This window comes from Cyprinodon variegatus, unplaced genomic scaffold (genome assembly GCF_000732505.1).
Source record: "Cyprinodon variegatus isolate N-32 unplaced genomic scaffold, C_variegatus-1.0 Scaffold61, whole genome shotgun sequence".
NCBI classification, from domain to species: domain Eukaryota; kingdom Metazoa; phylum Chordata; class Actinopteri; order Cyprinodontiformes; family Cyprinodontidae; genus Cyprinodon; species Cyprinodon variegatus.
This window is the reverse complement of record NW_015150514.1, coordinates 1,662,683-1,682,176: the sequence shown is the minus strand read 5'-3', so window position 1 is coordinate 1,682,176 and position 19,494 is coordinate 1,662,683. Positions and strand designations below refer to the sequence as shown.

Sequence of the window (19,494 nt, the reverse complement as noted above, 5' to 3'; positions counted from 1 at the left end):
TGTGTATCATTCAATCATTTGTTTTTCAATTTCAATTAAACATTTTTTTATTTTGTTTCATAAAATAATAAAGAAAGCAGTTTTTTTTTTATTATTCAACATTGCGACTGTTGCGCGCCTTTAGCGAGCATGCGCGTTTCCTGTCGCTTGCGCGTTGACTCGTGCCGCCTGCGCTGTGCGGAGATGCAGAGGAAACCGTATCTGATGGGGAAACGCAGCTCGACGTAACACCTGTATTTCCATCAGGAAAACGCTGTTTTTCTGCTGGAGTCATCCTCACTCTCCATCTCCCTGTGTGTGCTGTACGTTAACACCCGCCAGCAGAAACACCCACCTACCCAACTGACAGACGGAATCTCACTGTACATCAGACAATCTCATCCTCCCCTCTCTCATGACAAGGCGCGCACCTCTGGAGGACTTAAAAAAATTATCATTAATATCTCTTAAACAAAAGTAGCACAAACAATATTTTTTTCTGCACAAATCTGCACTAACGTTGCACTAACCATTCAGTTTTTTGACGTGTGTGGGGTATCAGCTTCACGCAGCTGCGCACGAGTCCTATCATGAAAAAAGGTTAATTGTGCGACCTGAGTAACGCGCAGTAACGGGGTGTCTGCAATGGTAACTGTGTTAAAGTTACAGTCAAAGTAATTAGATTACTCGTTACTAAAACAAGGTGATGGCGTTAGTAACGCCGTTAATTTCAACGTCGTTAGTCCCATCACTGTTCATCAGTCAGTATGCTCTATCCAGCAAAAGTTTTAGTTTCACCTGGTTAATTTTTTAAAAAAATCTTCTTTAAGGAGCCTTTGGCTATCCGATAATTGATAGATTTATTGAAAAAATAACTGCAGATTAATCGATTAGCAAAACAAATGTTAGTTGCAGCCCTAAAAAGTATAAAGATCTGGATTTCTGAATCAGAGATAACCTCATTTGTTTTCCTAACTGGTTATTTTTCCTAAAGAACCTGTATGATTTTGCTTTTCTTTGTCCTAGCCGCATCTACTGCAGATCTGTTGTTTTAATAAACGCTTTTTGAAGTCATTCCACTGTCTGTCTAGCCTTTGGCTTGCCTTTATTTAAATTTTTTTTTTTTAATTTATTTTTTTTTTTATTTTTTTTTTTGGGGCTTTTAGAGCCCAGGAAGACATCTGGAATCTGCCCTTAGGGGAGGGATTCTGTCATGATCTTGGCGCTGATGACTGGCTTAATTACTCATTTCATTCACCTGTCTATCTCTGCCCGGTTTCTCATTACTGCTCATCTGATCCACGGCTGCCTACTACCAGTCATCAAGGTCAGATTATTTCTTTCAAGCCATTGGGGAGAGTTTGTCTTGTATGAGAGAATTATCCTGCCATAATGCAAGAGCACAAAATTTCAATTTGAGAAAAGAATTTAATCTTCTTGCTCTCAAAACTTATAATGCTCACACTCAAAACATGCGCTCTCTCTCAAATATTTTCTCTTCTCTCAAAAATCTTTGTTTCTTCTCTCAGATTTAAACAGATATTTTCTATATTATCACAGATATTTTCTCCTCTCGCTTGCCTCCTTCTCTTCTCGCACAAACAGCACTCTGCTCGGGTCTCAGTTACGCTCGCAAACCTGTAGGCTCTGCTTGCGGATTTTTTTTGCTCTCTCTCGGATTGCAGTTGGATCGTCGCCTAGCAACATTTCCAGCCAATAGAACGACAGGTGCGGTTGTTTAACCCTACTGGGTGTGCCTGTGCTACTACGCCACTTATAAGAGCGTCAGCTGAAACTGCTATTTACAGTAGTTTTGTGGCTCGATTCAGCAAAGATCAGTACTTATGGATAACCAAAAAAATTCTGAATTAAGTAATTTTAAACAATTAGTGGTTTGTTATGTACAAAAGCAAAGAACCAACATATTAAATTATTATCTCTAGGTCTTCTCAGTCTACCGGCTGGAATCTACTATGTTCTCTAGGCACAGTCTGAACTGTTAAACCAGGTTAGTAACCAACGCGTTCATAATCATCCTCCGTCAGAATATCGTGGTCACTAACCGGGAGAGGTTGCTGTCTTAGACGCCCTAGCGCTATTAGTGCAGATCTGCTGATCTGTTGTTTTAAATAAACAGTTTTTGAGTAATCCCACTGTCTGTCTTGCCTTGAATACTGGGTCCTCTGTTCTGATCCTTGACATCTTTTGTCTTTCTGTATGCTCTATCCAGAACTCCTCAAGTGGAAAAGTTTCACGTTGTTTAATTTCGTAAAAAAAATCTTCTTTAAGGAACCCTTTGCCATCCAATTATTAATAGATTAATCAATAAAAAATCGAAAGATTAATCGATTTGCAAAATGATCGTTAGTTGCAGCCCTACTTTAAAACCACTGGCAACCTTACTGTATGATAGAAACATTTTAGGAATAACACTAAAAATCCCAGCCTCTTGGGCCCAAGCATGTTTCTGTATGAAGTGACTACTACTGGATGAAAAGTCGGATGTAATGCCTCACAAACACTTAAGTCAGAGTTAGCCAACCTCCTCCTGCTTATACATTAGAGCATCCTGTTGCTCGGTGCATGTATGAAGGGAACAATGGTGAAGACTACCACTAATCCCCCAGAGATCAGAAGAGGAGAAAGCTAGCAGCAGGGGGGACTAAAGGCTCTGTGCAGATGGTCCACAAAGGAGAGGAGAGCACGACAGTAGAGAGAAAGTGATGATGTTAGGGACAGAAAATACATGCAATGGTGAGTGTGTGTGTGTGTGTTGGCAGGGATGAAGAGGGATGAAGGATTGGGGAATTGTGCCAGGAAGACAGCACTCGAGCACTGCCCACTGTTGGCTCTCAGCAAGCACTCCCCGGACACTGAAAATAATGCTTTCAATCCATATTTCAGTCTCTGATGCACAGACAATCAACCAAGCACACACATACCTCCCTATGTTCACTACATTTGCATATCAAAGCACACACAGAAAACACTGAGCTTTTGGAACCAAATACTGTACTGCATTTACCCTAAAGGGCATTCAGTTGTACTGAACAAACCATGCTTTTTTTTAAAAAGAAGAAATTACTGACATGTACATAGGCACATAAGGATGCATACATGCACAACATACTGCTGTAGCTAAATGGAGACAGGGGACAACTGTGAGACAGCATGAGAGCTGGCAGTGACCAAGGAAACATCATGGAAAAAACACACCACCATCAACACTGACAACAACAGCAAGGCACCACCACGGTCACAAAGGATACACGTTAACAGATCCTCGCCATTTACCTTTTAGTTCGTCGAAACATGTTGCTCGTAGCAGAATGATGTGTTGGCAGATGAACATGAGAGCAGCGGAGCCACAATTTAGTTCACAGAAATAAACACACACTCACACACAGAAAGAGGGAGTCAAGAAGCTGCTATTACGCTCCGCGCTGGGATGACAGCTTCCCCTGGCCACTTACACACACACATAAACACAGCCTCACACTGTCCCTTATTGCTCCCACAGACTTTGCACAAATGAGCATTTCTTCAGGGCTCCGTGCAAAATAGTGATGAGAGATTTGGAGATGTCATCTGTGTTACAGCTGCAGCAGATTAGAACTAAAACAAGGAGAAAGGAGGCAGACAGAGAGCAGGCTGCTGAGCATCGTTCGCTAAAGGAGGGAGAACCGTGGTCTCAAGGGTAGAGTGCCAAGCCAGGAAGTGTACAGCGACAAAGTGAGGGGGGAGTTAGGCACACAAAAAGAAAGGAAGCAAGAGAGAGAGTTTTTTTTTGCAGGGCATCTATTATTAAAATTGGAACAAAGACTTATGTCAATAAGATATTGAGGATATTTGCGATTCTGCAAGAAAAAAAATAAGAAAAGTGAGCAGCGTTAGTATAAAATAAATTGAGATCCAGATTGGTGACTGTAAGAATGCATTCACCTCACAAGAAAGGTGATTTGGAGATTAGGAACTAAGCACTTTTTTTCAGTTCAGGTTTAACTTTGTATGTCTCACTCTAAGATAATGCAAATAAAGACCAAAGAGTTTATTTATGCATTGTCACAAACAGAATAACGTTTTATTCCATCTCTGATTGCATTTTAATGAATTTTTGATCAGCGCAGAGTTTTCCCGTTCAGATTTTATCAATCGAAGAGTTTAGATTTTGAACTACAAAACCATTTGAAGTCCTGAGTGCTGAAAAACATGAGTTTAATCCAAAGATGGAAACTAGACTTAACGTTAGCATCACTAACCTATCGCACATTTCTTATGGTGCTTACATTCCTATCTTTTCTGTCTCTTTCTTAATTCCATTTTCTTTTTTTTTTACATTGAAAATAAATAGTAATTTAAATGTGGTGAGAGCTTCTTTGGTGTTTCTGGAACCAACTGTTACACAATAAACCACGTTAAGAAGGCACTTACTGATGCTTCCAGGGCTCACAGTTAGAGAGATAGCAACTAGAAATCACCTCACTTTCTAGCTGAAAACTTCAGTTTGAAACATAATGACTTTTTAAAATTAGGAGATCTTTTGGCATTAGATCTCACACTACTAATACTGATACTAAATTTAATTAGGAAAAGCACTCTAGCAACTAGCAATTTCGGTAACAAACTGTGACCAACATTTGTAGCTAAAACTTCTACATGATCTGGATCATTAACACATTTTGAGGAATTGTTCCTTGGCTTGAGGTGCACCAATGGTAAAAATGTCCTTAAAATCATTTCATGAGTTTATAAGTAAGACACAGCATGTTCTGCAGCCTCTGGTGTCTGTTCTGCTCTCACCTTCATTCACTCTGCTTTCTTCTTTGATCAACAGATTGTGAATTTGTGTAAGACATGGCTCCCCTTTCTTGTGTTTTCCTATTTTATTTTGTCTTTGGTATAACCCTTGGGTACTTTTTGAGTCTGATGCTAAAGCTGTCAATAGTCACTGCTGCCAACATCTGGTTTAGAGGGGAATGAATCCATACATAAGTTTTCAAGTAATCCTGCTAAAAGATAAACAAACACAACTGGAAATATAACCTCTTTAGCCGGGGTAAAAATGAAGCAAATTATTATTGATAATATTATTTCTGATAGTTTGTCAGAATGGTTATCCTGATACCCTTTTACATCACTATGCCCGGTAATGCATTCCATTTGTCCTTGGAGGCCAACATTTCCTACTGCGAGTCAGAAAATTTAACTGGACACTGAATTAGGAGTCAGGCAGTCAGTGAAACAGGATACTCCTTGACTTGCAAATTTAAAATAGAGGGTACTACATTAACAGAAGTTACATTTTCCTGCTTTACCTGCTTTTAGGAGTTTTTTTATTATCTATATAGCCTTATCTATGCGTACCGCTTTTAAGTGTTCTTAGGACTATGTGTGAGTTAGGGATGCACAATGTCATCAGTATCAGCCGATTTTAGATTTATGACTGAATATCAGACATCTGCAGTTCTGCCAATATAATGGCATCTATTTTGTAAAGAACTGAGGACTATGCCAGCAGTACCAATGGGTCACATGCATTCACCTTGGTGTTAAGGGTGTTGGTTAGATTTGTAGAAACAGAGAGTTAAGCTCCAATTTGCCATTATTGTACATCATAAGTGATGTGAGAAGCACACTTTAAAATTAAACAATGATCACAGAAGCCCCACAATCCAAACCCTCACAGTGAATTCCTGATGGCCAGGAAGGAAAATAAGAAAACTATCACTGGCCATGAAACAAAATCTCACCAGCAGTCTTTTCTCCAATCTCGCACAAAGCACAAAAGTACAACTATAACCATAAGGGCAAAAAAACACCACTCACAGCTGATGGAGCGTGTTACTACAGAGTAGATCATAAGCTATTTGAATTCTAGTATATTGACTTTTAGGGATTTTTGGAACCCGTGCATTGTCACAAGTCAGAGTCTCAAGTACTTTTCTAAAGTAGCCTTACCTGAGATGTAACTCATTAATTCCACTACCACTAAAAAGCTCATTGCTGATAACGCTTTGGTGAGTTTTACCAAAGATATTTATATGTCAACTGTTGGCTCTGTTAGCAGTCAAACCATTATCGCACAATGGATAGACAGACACTTTGAATTTAAAAAGGACAGGAGGGAAAAGACAATATATTGTCTTTACATAGGGCTAAAAGGAATTTACATCAACACTGACTATCGACCATCAGCCAGCAGTTGTAAAACATTGGTAAAATCAAACTGGCAAAAAATGCAATCTCATTCGTCCCTCGTTTCAATGTTGTTTGTATGTATGGAAAACTACTAATAAATGTGTTTCTATCATTGCTATGGTTGTTACAGTGGCTGCAGTGGCCACTGAGAATACAAGAGTCCAAAGCAGGTATTTACCTCAGAGATAACATCTCCAATTTGCCAGTTTGGAGTTCTGAGGATGATGGATTACATTATCTGGTGTTTTATTTGCATAAAAACTTACTGGAAGACCAATAAGGTTTAGCATTGACTTAACATACATTTGAAACTGCAGACAACTGTAGTTCAGATCATAAAATAACTTTATCTGATGCTAAGCATTATAGATACAATGTTGATGTTGATAAAGATTCACTCACTTTCTAAAAATATTGGATTCACTGTTTGACCAATTTGGGGCATTCATAGCCTACAGAACTTAAATTCTTAGATTTAAGCAAGAAAATAAAATCTCACCAAAAGTAACATAACCAGTCCTGACAGCAGAAAACTAAAAATTTTACATCTCTTATTCCTATAGTCAGCAATATTCACCACACAGTGCTTCAGGAGCAAGAATATACTTGAAAAACTGATTGAAGACATTGATGGTTCTCAAAATGAGCTTAAAATGTTTTTCGATATGCCAATATAGAAAACCATTTGACATCTGAAGGAAAAAAATAAAATCTGCTCTCTTTCAGTTAACAGTAACAGCTATATATATCTTCACACTGACACAGTCATCATGTCTGTCACAGCTGTAATATCACACTGATCATGAGTTCGCCCAGGGTTAAATAACCTTCCAAAGTTCACTCCATTATCAGCAGTGGTTAAGGAGTTGTAAAAAGTGAATAAGTGCTGAATAAACACATAAATTACAAAAAAAAGGCTCATTTAACAGGGATGTGATTTCACTACCAATAATTAACAGCTTTTTCATCAGTCCTGGTTACAGTATTTAAACAGCAGTCTGTGGAGCAACAACAATGATTTTGTTCTCATTTTTCTCATTAAAAAGACACAAAAAAAAAAAGTACAAAGAAATCTAATATTCACAATATCCAAAGACACTGCATTAAAAATACGAGAATGAGTCACATAGTTTACTAAGAGGCATTTTATTTGATTACTATTAACGGGAGGATGTTATTGTTCTGAGTCATTCCCTTTACTGCTATTTACTGCCAAACATCAAATGTGTTTATCTGGAGCTCAGAAATGTCACAAACAGCAATTTCTTCTCTGGGATGAACTTTTATACAGAAAATTCAGCTCATCTTCCAAAAATAATACATAATGTACATTAAAGTCTGTTGTCAAACAGATTTTCTATGACAAGCAACTTTGCCGCTAAGGACCATTTACACTTTACCAGAAGTATCTCTTTGCATTTTTTTTTACTTAAATGTTTTGGATTATCTAGCATATTTTATAATCTAATAATGATTAACTGATTTATTCATAAATTAATAATTGAATGGCGTATGCTCTAAAATATGTTATTTGCTTAACAAACAACCAACTCAGAGAGGCAGTTAAGGCAAATCTACACAAAATATATATTTTTTGCATTTAAACTGAAATGGAATAGTTTTAAATTGACCTGGATTCAATTCCGATCAAGGTCTTCTTTAAGAACCCCAAAAATATAATTAACATATTAATTGATTAGCAAAATAATCATTAGTTGTAGCCCAAATGCAATTATTAGTTAAAGAACAAAAATAATCAACAAATTAACCAGTTTGCTAAATATTTGTTAGTGGCGGCGAAATAAAAAAAAACACTTAAATGTGCATTGCGCAAGTTAAACATTTCATTATTATTTATTTTCCTCTTTTTTACCAGAAAATTCTTTGGAACGTGCTCTTTAAAAAAGACAAATACCTTCTGCCACCATTTGTGTAACAGATTGTGTTAGAGCTATTAGTATTGAATTTCTTTGACTTATTCAAGCAGCACAAAAATGCATACAGAAAATAGTTTCTTAGTAAGGTATAAAATGTTGGAGTAGTACTTAAACACCCTTATGGAGAGAAAACAATTTAAAAAAAGTCATAATTAAAGATGAACAAGCCCCCTACCTCCAACCCTCTAATTTTTGCAAAGTTCAGCTCAACCAGGCACTGAGGCCTGTTTTTGTTATGGTTTTCTCCTTTTGGACTTTGAGTTTTCATTGTCTAAGTAATTCCATTTTGTTGATCTTTGGTTTATTTTCCATTTTGTGTTATATTTAAGCAGTCTTAAGTTAACTGTCTGTTGCCCCTTTGTGCCTGTCTCCTTTCCCCTAGCTCCCTTCTAGTCACTTCCATCCACACCTGCTCCATATCAGCTGATTACCCCAGTCTTTGTTCTGTCTCCCATATATACTCTCCCTGTGCAGTTCTTCAGTTCTGGTTCCTTGTTGTTTCTTTGCTCCCATGTGTGTTTTCCATGAGGATTTTTGGTTTCAGTATTTTGTTTTTTGGACTTTGCTTTTGTTGCCTATGGGATTTGGATTAAACCTACAAGAACTCATCTCTGCCTCCCTCATTTCTGCATTTGGGTCCTCAACCAACCTCCATCTTCATGTTGACAGTTTTTATGCGACTCCAACAAAACTATCTGGTCCAGCTGCAACCAACTATTATTTTGCAAATCGATTAATCTGTCAATAATTTTTTTCGAGAAATCGATTAATAATCAGATAGCCAAATGTTCCTTAAAGAAGACTTTTTGTGCAATTAAACCAGGTGAAACTAAAACTTTTCCACTTGATGAGTTCTGGATAGAGCATATTGACAGTTAAAAAAGATTTTTATCTTAAATACAAAACTTGTACATATTTTTTTTTCCACAATTTTGGTATAATTGCTTCTAAAGGGGGCTTGCTCTGTCAGCTACAGGCAGGTTTTAGAGCATCTTTACTCCAGTTAAAGATTAATCAATTAAATTAGTTGAATAATCAGTTAATCACGATTAAGAACCTCAAAGCACCAAAATCATCGAATATATCAGTGGTCAAAAATCATCCTGATAATTCCCCATGAAAAGAGTCTATCGCTCAAACAGTTGAAAAATAAGAAGAGGAAATTGTTATATTCAGCAAATTAAGTTCTGGACTTCAATCCCTTTGAGATCCTTCAGAATGACTTTAAACATTGCATTTCATGCTGGAACCCACATGCTTAATTTCTGCTACAATGGCAGGCTCAGTTTAGCTGAATTAAAACAAATTTGCAAAGAAAAGTGGATCAGACTCACTGTCTGTTGCTGCAAACATCAGATGTTTGTTCTTTCTGTCACACAGGACCAGGTCAAAGCTCATTTGAAATATCACTGAGCTAAACAAAGTGCACCGAACATTAGAGTGCAAGAATAGAAGATAGCTCAAATAACCTTTCCTCCTTTATCGATAAGATCATCCTTTTAAACCTATGCTTTGTATTTAATTAGAATATCTCTGACATTAAAACTGATGAAACATTTAAGTGTGTCACAGAAACTTAAACAGAAAAAATCTGTCGGTTGACGAGGTCGGTTGAGGACTCAAATGCAGAGATAATGGAGGCAGGGATGAGTTTTTGTAGGTTTAATCCAGTGTCAGACCAACGCATTTATTTTTTCTTCTTAAAAGCAAATTGCCAACCTGCCTGAGCTTAGACATTGTCTGTCCGTCCTAGATACCACAAGAGCCGCTCTTCTGTGCCCGACCAAGAGAAATGTCACTTTTCTGTATGTCCACACATATGTGTATTCCCTCCATCCTTCCCTTTGAAACCAATCCACCAAATGTTAAAGCTGACACCGGGTGACAGTTGCACAGTAGTGCTGAAGGGAGTAATTCAATAATGGATGCCATTTCTAATGTGGGAGTCTGGATGGATGAAATATACATGGGAGAAGGGGGGGTGGGGGGTGATATCACTGTAGCACAGTGGGAGGTCATAGATGGTGAACACTATAATATCATATAGAAGATGGAACTCATGTCAAGGCTGTTCTACAACATATTTATCTTTTAACCTTGTTTTTGTTGCCTTGCCCGCCCTGACTTTTCTTCAACCAGCTAAATAAACAACCGCTCACTCAGTTCAACCCACAAAGGCTCAACCAAAGGAGGGGCAGAGAAAAATGGAGCAGCAGCCCCCTGCAGAGGAGGGAGGGGGCGCTGATTGTGAGCCTCCTGCTCCAGTCTCCCTCATGTCTGGCTGTGACATCTGCCACCCCACCACAGAGGTCGCAGGTCACCAACAAAACCTACTAAACTCACGCTACTGTCCACTGACAGCAATAAGAATCCTACATATGGGTGTCACACATTAGGATGCACACATGCAAAGGTACCTGGATGGGCAGTTTTACACCATGATTCTCTGGCTTCCATTTCTAAAGACACATTACTCCCTGCTATGCTGGTTAAAGCAGCAAAGAGACAAGAACTAAAATAGTGAAAGGGAGACATTTTGATCCAAACTGGGTTTTACAAGATAATTTTTTTAGAGCAATAAAATATGATTTAAAATTAAACATTGGAGCATGTTCATAAATCTAAAACAAAGTCATTATTTAAAAAGATTAAAAAAAACAAAATAACTCATCAGTGTCCCCTTAAAGCTTATGGTGGAGCTGTTTGCTCTCTGGAGGAGCACAATTTTCAATATATACCTCAATAGAATAAAAAAAAATGATATATTTAAAAAGGATGGTATATATATGTTTTTATATTTCAATATAAATTAGTCTATGATTACATAGAAATAATATCTTAATTTCAGTCAGTCAGCATTTGTCGCTGGCTGACATTCTGGGTTTTATTTATTCAAATGTTTTATCTTTAAAGCAAATACTTTAGAGGAGTTTCATAGAGTAAAATTGTAAAATAATTTTCATAACTTCATCAGTCTTTCTAAGTTCTTTTTTTATTTATATTGATATTTAAACTATATTTAAACAACCAAAAAATAACTATATTGTGATGTAAGGTTTGGCTATACAACCTCCATACAAACCGTCCCCTCACTCAATGATTATTTCAGAAATCTGGGAGGATTTTGTGAGTAGCTTAATGTGCTATTAATAAAGTGGATTTTGTTCTGTAGAACCAACAGCACTTTTTACTTTCCACTACGGGCTGTTCTCACTTTTTATTGCCAGTGGTAAAGACCTTAAGAAATGTCTGTTGTTATATTTAGGTGAAGGAAAATCTACAGTGCTTCACAAGTTCTAAACAGGATATTTTACATGGTTTTTAAATGTCACATATTTAGTGATGTCTCATGAAAAGTTATATTTAAGTATTAACAAAAAACTAAAGTGGTGTTCCCATGTTGTGTGATATTTAGGGCCGCGACTAATGATTATTTTTTTCAATTAATCGATTAATAATGGGACAGCAAAAGGTTTTGCAAAGGTATTTTTTACAGAATTAAACCAGGTCAATCTGAATTTTTTCCATTTGTGTAGTTTTGCTTAGAGCATATTGACAGATGAAAAAGTTTTTTTTTTTTTTTTTATCTTAAATGCAAAATATTTGTGTATTTTTTACAGTTTTCTTATAATTACTGCTCTAAATGGTTCGCTCTATTAGCTAAAGACGATTTATTGTTATGATTATTAATTATGATTAATCTGATTCATAGTTTAAGCTCTAGTGATATTGAATACATTTATATTAAATATATATATATATATATATATGCATTGAAGGAGTAGGAATGAGTTACACTTTTTTGCTCAAACTTGTCCAAAAAGCTGATTCAGATGTAGCTGTTTTATAGTTCTGGGACACTTATTAGAGAACATTAGTGCTTAAACACCATAATGAAGACAAACAAACAGCAGACAGGCCATCTGGAGAGATGTGGAGAAATATGACAGAGAAAAAACAATATTACAAGCTCTGACATTTTCACAAAGTTCAGTTCAATGCATCATCTGAAAATGGACACTAAATAAATCTGCCCAGAGACATATGCTGCATAAACTGACAGGCAAGGAGCACAATCATCAGATAAGCAGCCAATCCCAATAACGTATGTGAACATTTATGTCTTAATGTTTCATCTTTCCAAAGATACAAGGGGAACGACTACTTTTGCAAGGTGCCATAAACAATTATCACTGTAATGCCAGAAGGAATGGTTGAAACACAAATCCAAAGTTTTCATTTTCACCCCGCCTCATTTTAGAATGGGTCAGAGAAAAACAACTGTCCCATTAAAAGATCTGTTAAGACAACATCAAACACTCACACAGTAAGTTTATAGAGAGAAAAACAAATAAAAAAGAGCAGAGATTAATATGCATTGCAGAAACCTCTCATGCATCTAACTTTAGATGAATGTGGGATGTTTTAAGACTTTTCTGGATTAGTTCTCATTAGTTAGGTGATAACAATTTTGACAGAAGCAAAAACAAATAAGGGATTTGAATTACAGAAGTTCAAGTTAAGACAAAAAAACTTAATAGTCTCCAAATTATATTAAGCAGTGGAAAAGATACATATAAAGAAATCCTTTTAAGGTTGTTGAGCTAATTTCCTAGATGCTTTTCAAAGCATGACAGAAAAGGCATAGCGTTTCAGCACCATGGACAGATACTCAGCCAGCCTTTTTTTCCTATTTCTAACAAATGCTCCTCATTTCATCCGTTGTAGCTCTGAAACTTAAACTTTTTTTCTACCTTAAGTACCACACTTAAAGCCATTCTGTTAAAACCATATTTCATCCAGACTCTCCGTTCTGAATCATAGAAAAAACATTGAATATCCAACAGTATTTTAAATGAATTTGTTAATTGAAGCCAACATTATCTCCCTTTCTCAGCCAAACATCAGACGCGTCATAAAGCTGGAGCAGAATGCTAACAAGTGGATTTAAAGATAAACCTGGGAAGGACCTGCCAGCTGATACCAATCAGAAGTTTGAGGGATGGGATGAAGTGAAAAATGAATCTAAACTCACACAGTTGCCTGCTATCCACTGAGACATATTGATCGATGCGCTTTCTTTAACTAATAAAAGACCCTTAAAAAGGCATGTGTTTGCTACAAAGAAGAGGCTGCAGGTCCCGCACTGCTGTGTTTTTCCTCTCTTCCTGAACCCCCTGACCTCCTTCATCCAAACAGGTCACTGAGGTGGCAGCGCAGCTCTCCTGCGGCTGACTGTTCATCGCACGGCTCATTGGTGCAACAGATTGGACGCCAGAGGAGAGCTGTAAGCGAATCGCCTCACACAAAGCTGAAACATGGTAAAGCTAAAAGACATGGTGCTCCAAGCACAATAACCCCACCTGACAATGACTTCTTATGACTAAGTATGACAGAGTGCTTCTTTGGGGGGAAAAAATGTTTTCATCTGTAGCCAAGTTTGTATGCTTTCTTTTTAATAAAGCAAAAGGTACGAAAATTGGAGACACACAGGAATAATTTGGGGAACAATCCGGATCCTTTTTATAAAAGACATAAAAATATTATTTCTTAGATGAAATGGTTTTAAATCCAAAGGGGAAAAAAAACAAACAGGTTTATTTCTATCAGACAGAGATGCCTTTTTAGAGCGATATGTATGAAAGTTGTTAGTTTTGATACATGTAATAAACAGAAAAAAAATGTTTTGACCTGATAATCAATTATGAGAATCAATTAAGAAATATATTTAGTAATTCTGATCTTTAGCTGATTGACTGCTGCATCTTTAGGCTTAATATTACAGCAGCAAAAAGAAAGAACGACTGGGATAATCAAGCCACAAACTAAATGTTTGAATATTAATCAAATGTTAACTATTCCTACCCAATCCCAGGAGTGTTTTTTTTTAACTAGTTGAAAAATATTGTGCTAAAAGAAAGTCTGCATAGGCCGCTACTTTATGTCATTCTAATTGTACCTGAGAGCTGCAAAACCCCTTATACATTCAAGTCCAAATTCTCAAGAAAAACACTGAGGCATTTTCTTTGCCCCCAATAATCATTTCTTATCGGAGACTATTTTTTTCAGCAAAAATCAGAACAAGGACTAACAGATGCAAAGCACACATAAAATCACCTCCATTGTTTCTGAGCTTCCTGATGCTAAAAGCAATTATAGTTTGAAGTTATATGAACAAGAGAGAGGAAAACAGCAGAAAAAAGTCTATTCTTTTAGAGCCATGGCTCAAAAGCAATGTCTTCTGCCTTAATAGCACTTAAGCTTCATAATATTATGAAAACAGGGATTTGCAATATTTTCTGAGAATAAGCAGAATATGATAAAAGTAACTGTTGTGATACAAGCTTTGGTACCACTTGTGTGAACAATTGTACCTTGTGCTCTGATCCCCCTGATACAACAATAAAATGACTTTACATGAAAAAAAGAACGTTTTATCCTAAAGATCTTAAAGACACAGATCATGTATGCGGCTCAAAGCAGAAAAGGAAAATATCAATCTTACCTGCTACTTTTACGAGGCAGAGGTAGATCCTTCTGGTAAGGAAGACAGATCAGGGAAAAAAGAGGAAGAAAAGGGGGGAGAGAGAACAGGAAACTCAGGTTAGATCAATTTCAGATAAGCAGATAACAGTACCTCAGGGTTACAAGAGGAACATAGTGGATATCCTTTATTCTGAGTTTTAGCAATTAGTTATCTAACTTTCAATAGACATTTATAATAATCATTAATAATTGCACTTTATTGATCTCACATTGGAGAAATTTACCTCTGCATTTAACCCACCCCCTTGGGGAGCGGTGGGCTGCCATTGTGTGGCACCCGGGGACCAGTGTCGGGTGTATATATATATATATTTATCTGGAGCGTCTAACAAAGGTTATTTCCCTCTGGGATTATTAAAGTATGTCTGATTTTGATTCTGATTCACACCAGTGATTTCAATTTTTCTTCTGTACTACAGAGAGCATAATTTCTGAATCCAGGTAATAGCGGATTCAATAAGGAAAAGGGAGTAAATAAACAGAGCCTATTTCAAAACACATTGACTGCTCAACATGCTTTCCACTAGAGCCACATCCATACACTGGCAGGAGGGAGCTTGATTCAGACTGAAAAAACATCTTCTCTGCCCATAGAGCCACAGTTGCCCTCAGACAACAATTAAGAGTAATACACCCATTCTTTTGTGTAAGCCTGTCATCTATGTTCAGAGAACTAATGTAAAACCTTTGGCTTGAGACTATGATAGAGAAAGTGTATTAAAACTTCTTAAATAATTTAATCTTCTCAGTAAAGCACATTATTCTCAGCAATGTTTTTGTCATAAACAAAGGACCTCACTGAACCTCCATTAAGTTCAGCTCCAAAGCTGTGTACAGATGGGGCAGATCATTTCTATTTCTATTTTGATTATCTGCAGTAAAACATACTAAAAATATGTCTGTCTTTTGGCCTAATAACTTCTGTCATTCTCTATAAAAAGGAAAAATAATATTTTATAATGACATAATATCAGAGTTAACATTAAAAAAACAGACTCTAACTAGCATATGTCTATAATATTTGTAAATCAATTAAGCTGTCAATTGTTTTTTCAATTAATAATCAGATAACAACAGATTTTTGTGAAATTTAATCATGTGAAAGTAAAACTTTTAGACTTGAGGAGTTATGGATATAGCATATTAACAAACAAAAAAGATTTTTACCTTAAATGCTAAATATTTAAATTTTTTTATACAATTTTGATATTATTACTGCTTAAGGCTCTGTCAGCTAAAGGCACGTTTTAGTCTCTATGCTCCAGTTAACTTATATAACTGGGTCTAATAAAAGCTTTACAAATATTTTCCTAAGGTCTCAGAGCAGTAAAGTCTTTCATAAAAAAGTGAACTGGAAATCACAGGATGTATTTTAGAGCTTAGATCAATTCCAACTTAACTTCATTCTGTGGTGTTTTTAAAAGTCTCCATTCATGTCTGGAGTGGCTGAAAGGCCGTTTGAAAACTGATCCCTCCTAAGTGCTCAGAGACTTCAAAGCTTCAGGAACCAGCTGGCTGAGTAGAGCCGAAGTCAATGGAAAAATTGTTGTTGCTATATTTATGATATTGGGAAACAACAGCAAGGACCCTGATGTGATTAGGTTCTGCTGTGATGAATCTCTACACTGCTTGCTGTCCGTCTGTTTGTAATCTTAAACCATCCATTGAACATTCAGTTTAGATAAGGTCAGATTACTCACTTTCTATTGTCAGCCTGCCATATTTTACTTTCCAAGGATAATTTATGCTGCGTAACGGCTTTATAAAAAATATGGTAATGTTTGGTGTGTTTTATCTCTCAATGAGGGCAGTAAGATTACAAAAGAATGACTGTAGTATGAAATGATTGCAGAGAACAAAGCTTAGCAAAGTCACAAAAATATGAAAAGGAGGTAAAATAGACAGAATATATTGATGTGTATGAACGACCTGGTCCAACCCTATTTCCCAAACATATTTAGTAAAAAAGAATGAGAAGAAAATTTAACACTGGATATGAGCAGATGGTTAAGACCCCAAGACTTGGAGCTGTAACTGCACATTCAGTAGAAGAGGAACCCTTCTACTTCTGTCTTAGGGCCTCTTTTCATAATCAATCCCCTCTCCCCTGGTGATATACCTGGAAAGCATGTCATTGCACCCCAGTTATGTGCAGATGACACCTCGCTCCACCCTCCTACTAAGCCTGATCGAACACTCCCTCCATCTTCTCTTCTTGATGAGAGTCTGAGACTCATTTCTCCTTCCATGCTTATAGAAATAACATTATACAGTCTGCTCACTTCTATCTCGATAAACTCAACTGTATCCAAACCATCCCTTATCCCTAGGAATACTGCTATCTTGGTTAATGCTCTTGTCACATCTTTGTCACATTGCTTTAAGGCTTTATTATATGACGTACCAAAAAATATCTTTCCATGCTTTGATTGGCCCAGAATCCTGCCTGTATTTTCCCCAGCACTCCATCCATGCAGCATCTCTCACAGACCCTAAAAAACTTCATTACTTTCTATTACGATCCTGTACTAATTTTTAACATCCAAAGCTCTCCCTTACCATGTCCCTCATATATCAATAAACCTATGGAAATGTATGCGTCTTCCCAAATGCTAAGGTCTCACTCTGCCACACTTTTATTCACTCATTACCAGGTTATCAGCATGATTTCAACATATTTCAGCAACATTGTCCCTCAAATATGACATGTAATCCTACTAGATCTTCTTATAGTTTCATCACTAGTCACAGTCAAGACTCAAAACACACGTTGTTGAACTTGCCACATTCCACATCATCTTCACATACTAATGTTCCATTGTAATTATAAGTGTATTCACTCATCTAATAGTATTATCTGTATCTCATTCCTCGTTTTTGATGTTACTTTATGTGTTGTTCAGAATGTAAGGTGACTTTTTTTTATAAATCATTATTTGACCAAAAAAATTCCTGTTCAAATTTAGAAACATATTTTTTAAGAGATATTTTTTAAGTAACATATTACGTTTAATACAAGATTTGAGACCTCTACGTCATCAGTGTCATAGTTTTTTCTTTTCCGAAACCCTGATGTGCGCAATGAATCACATGCAGTGAAACTTAAAATGCTTAATATATTGCACAAATATGCTTATGGTATCACAAATGATACAAATTAATGCTTTTTCAGCTGTCAGAATGATGAATGCTCTGGTTTAAAAAATATATATATATTTTTGTTTAGGCTTTACCAGATTAAACGCACCTATAAATTAAAAAAATTTAAATTGATATTGTTATTATTGACTCAGAGCTTCTAAAAAAAAGGCCAATTTATTTTGGTTTTCTTTTCTGAAATAAATGAACAGTGAATTCAAATTTTTTTCCACCTTAGCTTCATAATTAAGCTCTAATTTGTGTAACTCGAAAATAAAAACAAAAGAACAAATGTATGAGTTCTTATTGTGAGAAAATCTGGTAAAGTTAGTGAGGTATGTACACTAAAGGTAAACTTAGAATATTCTGTCTTCACAACTGTTTCATGTTTAACAATGTCTTAATTTTTAACCCCCCAAAAAATAAACATGATGCTGTTTGAGTTTTGCAAACCATGCAATCTCTTCCGACTGGCAAATGAAAAAAACTGCAAAATCTTGAAGAGAATAATAAATACTTAGTCGGCCATAATGTTTTTAGAAGAGAGCATCGACCCTTTTTTTCAATGAGGGTGAGATCATCTGTTATGGTGAGCTCTTTCTGGGATGCTAATACACTACATCATCAAGAGGAAGTGAGCTTGGCCAGGGTGACTCAGAGAGAGCCCCATAGGAGTCTTCAGTGTGTATGTGTGAGTGTGTTTGTGTGTGTGGATATGGGGTGATATGCCCGGCTAATGGATAAAGCCGCCAACACCTGCTCCCTCTCAAAGTCTGTCCAATCCACAGACATTGTATGCTCTGTTGCCATGGTGCTGGTCATCGCATCATTTCTAACATGTCCGTCAGAATTCAGGTAATAAAATATTGCATTAAAGTTTTGACTGCTTTGCTGAAACTCTCTGAATCCCTAACATGACAGTATATAAGAATCCTACAAGAAAATAAATTTACTACAGCTAAAAGGGTACATCTGGACATCCAAGTTGTTAATAGGTCATCATATTATTAGTATTCATGACTTAAGCTACAGTGACACAAGTGACAGATTCTCCTGTCATATAACCATATAAACAGTTGTGTGGCAAAGATGAAGGTCAATAGATTCCTACTCCCTGCTTGTAAATCATTGGTGGTTTTTTCCAACGACCTACAGCTTTGCTTTTTGAAGCACTTTGTATGATGGAAAATAAATACTTCTTCAGCAGCATCCTGTTACAAATCCTGTCATAATTAGTGCAAAAGGTGCATCATTCACCATTGCAGTAGTGGTATCCCTTACTGATTCAATACCTGTCATGACAGTAAAAGTAACATTAAACATATCTGCAAATATTACTCTACATTACATACTTGTTCATAATGAGGTCAGATAAGGTTTTCAAATGAGAATTTAGGGAAAAAGCTATTTAAACCTGTCCCTAAGTAAAAATACTATGGCCTCCTAAACCTATTAACTGGTCTTGCCACCTTTGTTTGCAATAACTGGTAATGAAGACTTGTTTAAATTGAAGTATTTCAAGAACAAACAGTCTGTTTGAGGTAACTGTATAAAATCTCAGATGCATTTAACTCCATGCTTTGATTAGGCCACTCCAAATACCCAACTGTTTTTTTTTTATTTTGAGCTATTTCAAGGTGGGCTGTATAGTACTGCTCTGAATCAGCATAAAACAAATGTTCAATTGAGGCAGGTA

General features: G+C 36.4%; 1 long non-coding RNA gene across 1 annotated transcript in view; it reads right to left on the bottom strand.

Moving 5' to 3' along the window:
• The window catches only part of LOC107082782, a 57,939-nt gene that overhangs the window by 22,503 nt on the left and 15,942 nt on the right, over positions 1-19,494 (bottom strand). Inside the window, exon 2 of the long non-coding RNA XR_001481148.1 lies at positions 14,620-14,651. This is a non-coding gene — a long non-coding RNA (uncharacterized LOC107082782). The remainder of the gene's footprint in view (positions 1-14,619; positions 14,652-19,494) is intronic.